This window comes from Oncorhynchus masou, chromosome 3 (assembly GCF_036934945.1).
Source record: "Oncorhynchus masou masou isolate Uvic2021 chromosome 3, UVic_Omas_1.1, whole genome shotgun sequence".
NCBI classification, from domain to species: domain Eukaryota; kingdom Metazoa; phylum Chordata; class Actinopteri; order Salmoniformes; family Salmonidae; genus Oncorhynchus; species Oncorhynchus masou.
The window spans coordinates 8,901,071-8,908,624 of record NC_088214.1 but is presented as its reverse complement, the minus strand read 5'-3'; the positions used below and the strand labels follow the sequence as shown (position 1 = coordinate 8,908,624).

Genomic DNA, 7,554 nt, shown 5'->3' with positions numbered 1-7,554 from the left:
AGAGATGGGTCAAAACAGAATGGGTCAGGAAAGAGAGAGAGATGGGTCAGGAAAGAGAGATGGGTCAGGAATGGGTCAGGAAAGAGAGAGATGGGTCAAAACAGAATGGGTCAGGAAAGAGAGAGAGATGGGTCGAAACAGAATGGGTCAGGAAAGAGAGAACTCAGTGGTAAAGGTGGGTGAAATGGTTAGCTACATGCTGTTCTCTTCTGTATAGTGCATAGCAACATTCATGCTAAATGCACTTTTTAAGTCATGTTTAATTTGAAAGCTTCTTTGAGAGCTTCAGCCATGGGGATTTTAGAAAAAACTTTGTGTCAGTTAAGAGCATACATTTCTGCCCACTAAGTTTCCCGGGAAAATGTAATTGGCACACTCATCAAATGGACACAGAAACCGATAAAAATGGATCTATGAAATGAAATGTAAGAGAGAGAAATAAGTAATGAGATCCACCACTCAAAGCAAAGCGTAAAACCCTTGAGGACATAATGTCCAACAATACAGCAACTTCCATCCCACCAAGAAACTCAACTTGGCAATAACTATTAATGTAATATTGAATACCTGAGATTCTGTACTTGCTTTCCAGTCCTGGTTTTAAATACTATTTCAAGTCTTTCAAATATTTTTGAGAGTTTGCTGTAGCCTGTCTGGGTGTGCAGTTCTGACACTATTCTATTGGTCCAGTAGGACAGACAAGCTCAATCAAGCACAGATAAAGTATTTTAAATTATTTAAATCTGCTACTCTCAGTGAGATAGTGTGAGAGTCAGTGTGAAAGATAGTGTGATAGATAGTGTGCTAGGTAGTGTGATACATAGTGTGATAGATAGTGTGCTAGGTAGTGTGATACATAGTGTGCTAGATAGTGTGATAAATAGTGTGGTAGATAGTGTGATAGATAGTGTGCTAGGTAGTGTGATAGATAGTGTGATAGATAGTGTGCAAGATAGTGTGACAGTGTGATAGATAGTGTGGTAGATAGTGTGGTAGATAGTGTGAGAGTCATTGTGATAGATAGTGTGGTAGATAGTGTGATAGATAGTGTGGTAGATAGTGTGATAGATAGTGTGCTAGATAGTGTGAGAGTCATTGTGATAGATAGTGTGATAGATAGTGGGATAGATAGTGTGATAGATAGTGTGCTAGGTAGTGTGATACATAGTGTGCTAGATAGTGTGGTAGATAGTGTGATAGATAGTGTGCTAGGTAGTGTGATAGATAGTGTGATAGATAGTGTGCAAGATAGTGTGATAGTGTGATAGATAGTGTGGTAGATAGTGTGAGAGTCATTGTGATAGATAGTGTGGTAGATAGTGTGAGAGTCATTGTGATAGATAGTGTGGTAGATAGTGTGGTAGATAGTGTGATAGATAGTGTGGTAGATAGTGTGATAGATAGTGTGAGAGTCATTGTGATAGATAGTGTGGTAGATAGTGTGAGAGTCATTGTGATAGATAGTGTGGTAGATAGTGTGAGAGTCATTGTGATAGATAGTGTGGTAGATAGTGGGATAGATAGTGTGATAGATACTGTGCTAGATAGTATGATAGATAGTGTGAGAGTCATTGTGATAGATAGTGTGGTAGATAGTGTGAGAGTCATTGTGATATATAGTGTGGTAGATAGTGTGATAGATAGTGTGATAGATAGTGTGCAAGATAGTGTGATAGATATATCGTGTGGTAGATAGTGTTCATTGTGATAGATAGTGTGGTAGATAGTGTGAGAGTCATTGTGATAGATAGTGTGGTAGATAGTGTGGTAGATAGTGTGATAGATAGTGTGATAGATAGTGTGCAAGATAGTGTGATAGTGTGATATATAGTGTGATAGATAGTGTGGTAGATAGTGTGATTATAGTGATAGATAGTGTGGTAGATAGTGTGTGAGAGTCATTGTGATAGATAGTGTGATAGATAGTGTGATAGATAGTGTGATAGATAGTGTGGTAGATAGTGTGGTAGATAGTGTGATAGATTGTGTGAGATAGTGTGATAGATAGTGTGAGTAGATGGTGTGATAGATAGTGTGATAGATAGTGTGGTAGATAGTGTGATAGATAGTGTGGTAGATAGTGTGATAGATAGTGTGATAGTCATTGTGATAGATAGTGTGGTAGATAGTGTGATAGTCAGTGTGATAGATAGTGTGGTAGATAGTGTGAGAGACATAGTAGTGTAGATAGTGTGGTATATAGTGTGGTATTGTGTATAGATAGTGTGATAGATAGTGTAGATAGATAGTGTGGTACATAGTGTGATATATAGTGTGGTACATAGTGTGGTAAATGGTGGGATAGATAGTGGGATAGATAGTGTGAGAGTCATTGTGATAGATAGTGTGGTAGATAGTCTAATAGATAGTGTGGTAGATAGTAGGATAGATAGTGTGATAGATAGTGTGATAGATAGTGTGATATAGTGTGATTGATAGTGTGGTAGATAGTGTGAGAGTCACTGTGATAGATAGTGTGCTAGATAGTGGGATATGTAGTGTGGTAATAGTGGGATAGATAGTGGGATAGATAGTGTGGTAGAGTCATTGTGATAGATAGTCCCTCCTCTCTACATTTTCCTCCTCTGTCTCTGAGAGTCACTTTCTGATAAATTCCAAGCATCTGCCTCTAACCCTAGGAAGCTCTTTGCCACCTTCTCCTCCCTCCTGATTCCTCCTCCCCCCCCCCTCCTCTCTCTGCAGATGACTGTGAAAAGAAGGTAGATATCCGTCCTCGTTTGCTAAGTCAAACGATAGTGTGGTTCTGCTCACACTGCCCTACCCTGTGCTCTGACCTCTTTCCCTCTCTCTCCAGATGAAATCTCGTGTGATAGATAACCTGTGACCCTATCCCCTCCTCTCTTCTCCAGACCATCTCCGGAGACCTTCATTGTGATCAACTCATCCCTGACCGCTGGCTACGTCCCTTCCGTCTTCAAGAGTACCCCTTCTGATAGATCCCTCCGATGTCAACAACTACAGACCAGTGTGATAGATAGAATGTGGTAAATCATAGTGTGGTATTCAATAGTGTGGTAGATAGTGTGGTAGATAGTGTGAGAGTCATTGTGATAGATATTGTGTGGTAGATAGTGTGGTACCATGGCCAGCTCTCTCTCAGAAACCTTCTTGATCCAAATCAGTCAGGTTTCAGTGCTCTCATCCTTCTAGACCTATCGGCTGCCTTCGATACTGTGAACCATAGATGGTGGGATAGATAGTGGTGGCGTGGCGAGAATCTGTCTCCTAGATGTCCCCCAGTTCTAGGCCCTCTCCTATTCTCGCTGATTGATAACCTGATGATCATTGCTATGCAGACGACACACAACTAATCTTCTCCTTTCCCCCTTCTGATGACCAGGTGGCGAATCGCATGCATGTCTGGCAGACATATCAGTGTGGATGACGGATCACCACCTCAAGCTGAACCTCGGCAAGACGGAGCTGCTCTTCCTCCCGGGGAAGGACTGCCCGTCCATGATCTCGCCATCACGGTTGACAACTCCATTGTGTCCTCCTCCCAGATAAGAACCTGGCGTGATCCTGGACAACACCCTGTCGTTCTCAACCAACATCATGGCGGTGGCCCGTGTAGGTTCATGCTCTACAACATCCGATACGACCCTGCCTCACACAGGAAGATAGGTCCTAATCCAGGCACTTGTCATCTCCCGTCTGGATTACTGCATAGCTGTTGGCTGGGCTCCCTGCCTGTGCCATTAAACCCCTACAACTCATCCAGAACGCCGCAGCCCGTCTGGTGTTCAACCTTCCCAAGTTCTCTCATCACCCCGTGCTCTCTCCACTGGCTTCCAGTTGAAGCTTCCGCTACAAGACCATGGTGCTTGCCTACGGAGCTGTGATAACGATATTCCAGGCTCTGATCAGGCCCTACACCCAAGCAAGGGCACTGCGTTCATCCACCTCTGGCCTGTGCTACCACTGAGGAAGTACAGTTCCCGATCAGCCCAGTCAAAACTGTTCGCTGCTCTGGCCCCCAATGGTGGAACAAACTCCCTCACGACGCCAGGACAGCGGAGTCAATCACCACCTTCCGGAGACACCTCCCCACCTCTTCAAGGAATACCTAGGATAGGATAAGTAATCCTTCTCACCCCCCTTAATGATTTAGATGCACTATTGTAAAGTGGCTGTTCCACTGGATGTCAGAAGGTGAATTCACCAATTTGTAAGTCGCTCTGGATAAGAGCGTCTGCTAAATGACTTAAATGTAAATGTAAATGTAATAGTGTGGTAGATAGTGTGGTAGATAATGCGATAGATAGTGTGGTAGATATTGTGGTGGATAGTGTGATAGATATTGTGATAGGTATTGTGGTAGATAGTGTGCTAGATAGTGTTATAGATAGTGTTATAGATAGTGTGCTAGGTAGTGTGGTAGATAGTGTGATAGATAGTGTGCTTGATAGTGTGGTAGATAGTGTGGTAGATAGTGTGAGAGTCATTGTGATAGATAGTGTGATAGATAGTGTGGTAGATAGTGTGAGAGTCAGTGTGATATATTGTGTGGTAGATAGTGTGATAGATAGTGTGGTAGATAGTGTGAGAGTCACTGTGATAGATAGTGTGCTAGATAGTGTGAGAGTTATTGTGATAGATAGTGTGGTAGATAGTGTGAGACTCATTGTGATAGATAGTGTGGTAGATAGTGTGAGAGTCATTGTGATAGATAGTGTGATAGATAGTTTGGTAGATAGTGTGAGAGTCAGTGTGATATATCGTGTGGTAGATAGTGTGATAGACAGTGTGGTAGATAGTGTGAGAGTCACTGTGATAGATAGTGTGCTAGATAGTGTGAGAGTTATTGTGATAGATAGTGTGCTCGATAGTGTGAGAGTCATTGTGATAGATAGTGTGGTAGATAGTGTGATAGATAGTGTGAGAGTCAGTGTGATATATCGTGTGGTAGATAGTGTAATAGATAGTGTGGTAGATAGTAGGATAGATAGTGTGATAGATAGTGTGATATATAGTGTGATTGATAGTGTCGTAGATAGTGTGATAGATAGTGTGAGAGTCATTGTGATAGATAGTGTGGTAGATAGTGTGGTAGATAGTGTGATAGATAGTGTGATAGATAGTGTGGTAGATAGTGTTGTACATAGTGTGGTAGATAGTGTGATAGATAGTGTGAGAGTCATTATGATAGATAGTGTGGTAGATAGTTTAATAGATAGTGTGAGCGTCATTGTGATAGATTGTGTGGTGGATATTGTGATAGATAGCGTGGTACATAGTGTGATATATAGTGTGGTACATAGTGTGGTAGATATGGTGGTACATAGTGTGGTAGATAGTGTGATAGATAGTTTGAGAGTCATTGTGATAGATAGTGTGATAGATAGTGTGGATAGATAGTGTGAGAGTCATTGTGATAGATGGTGTGATAGATAGTGTGGTAGATAGTGTGAGAGTCATTGTGATAGATTGTGTGGTAGATAGTGTGCTAGATAGTGTGGTACATAGTGTGATAGATAGTGTGGTAGATAGTGTCAGCGTCATTGTGATAGATAGTGTGGTAGATAGTGTGAGAGTCATTGTGATAGATTGTGTGTTACATAGTGTTATAGATAGTGTGGTAGATAGTGTGAGAGTCATTGTGATAGATAGTGTGATAGATAGTGTGGTAGATAGTGTGAGAGTCATTGTGATACAGTGCCTTGCGAAAGTATTTGGCCCCCTTGAACTTTGCGACCTTTTGCCACATTTCAGGCTTCAAACATAAAGATATAAAACTGTATTTTTTCGGTGAAGAATCAACAACAAGTGGGACACAATCATGAAGTGGAACGACATTTATTGGATATTTCAAACTTTTTTAACAAATCAAAAACTGAAAAATTGGGCGTGCAAAATTATTCAGCCCCCTTAAGTTAATACTTTGTAGCGCCACCTTTTGCTGCGATTACAGCTGTAAGTTGCTTGGGGTATGTCTCTATCAGTTTTGCACATCGAGAGACTGACATTTTTTCCCATTCCTCCTTGCAAAACAGCTCGAGCTCAGTGAGGTTGGATGGAGAGCATTTGTGAACAGCAGTTTTCAGTTCTTTCCACAGATTCTCGATTGGATTCAGGTCTGGACTTTGACTTGGCCATTCTAACACCTGGATATGTTTATTTTTGAACCATTCCTGTCAGGATTTGGCCAGGGTTGTTCCGGTTTTTGGTCACTAGATGCCCCCATTGTGCTTTTTGACCTTTTGCTTTCCCTTGATCCCCATTATTATTTGCACCTGTGCCTCGTTTTCCCCTGATTGTATTTAAACCCTTAGTTTCCCTCAGTTCTTTGCTCTGTGTTTGTATGTTAGCACCCAGCCCTAGTATTCTGTGTACTCTTGTTGATCCCGGTGGACGCTCTTGTGGAATTCTGTTTTTTTTGTTCTTGTTTATTTATTTTTGAGTATCTTTTGAGGCTTTTTATGCTTTACCTACCACCTTGTGGATTTACCTTTTTGTCTTGGAGGATTACCTTGTGGATTACCTTGTTCTTGTGGAATTCCTTTTGAGGTTGTGGAGTTACATGTTTTCCTGAAGGACTTCACTTTTTACTTTATTAAATACACCGTCTCAAGTACTGTTGTGTCTGCCTCATCTTCTGGGTTCTGCTGACTATTCGTGGCTCAGTTGGTTAAGTGACTGTTTCTCACTCCGGAGACCCGGGTTCGTAACCGGGTCCTGACAATTCCATTGTAGATTTTGCTTTATGTTTTGGATCATTGTCTTGTTGGAAGACAAATCTCCGTCCCAGTCTCAGGTCTTTTGCAGACTCCATCAGGTTTTCTTCCAGAATGGTCCTGTATTTGGCTCCATCCATCTTCCCATCAATTTTAACCATCTTCCCTGTCCCTGCTGAAGAAAAGCAGGCCCAAACCATGATGTTGCCACCACCATGTTTGACAGTGGAGATGGTGTGTTCAGGGTGATGAGCTGTGTTGCTTTTACGCCAAACATAACGTTTTGCATTGTTGCCAAAAAGTTCAATTTTGGTTTCATCTGACCAGAGCACCTTCTTCCACATGTTTGGTGTGTCTCCCAGGTGGCTTGTGGCAAACTTTAAACAACACTTTTTATGGATATCTTTAAGAAATGGCTTTCTTCTTGCCACTCTTCCATAAAGGCCAGATTTGTGCAATATACGACTGATTGTTGTCCTATGGACAGAGTCTCCCACCCCAGCTGTAGATCTCTGCAGTTCAGCCAGAGTGATCATGGGCCTCTTGGCTGCATCTCTGATCAGTCTTCTCCTTGTATGAGCTGAAAGTTTAGAGGGACGGCCAGGTCTTGGTAGATTTGCAGTGGTCTGATACTCCTTCCATTTCAATATTATCGCTTGCACAGTGCTCCTTGGGATGTTTAAAGCTTGGGAAATCTTTTTGTATCCAAATCTGGCTTTAAACGTCTTCACAACAGTATCTCGGACCTGCCTGGTGTGTTCCTTGTTCTTCATGATGCTCTCTGCGCTTTTAACGGACCTCTGAGACTATCACAGTGCAGGTGCATTTATACGGAGACTTGATTACACACAGGTGGATT

At 42.0% G+C, this 7,554-nt stretch overlaps 1 protein-coding gene across 1 annotated transcript in view; it reads right to left on the bottom strand.

Moving 5' to 3' along the window:
- Window positions 1–7,554, bottom strand: part of slc1a7a (solute carrier family 1 member 7a) — a 77,275-nt gene that overhangs the window by 22,434 nt on the left and 47,287 nt on the right.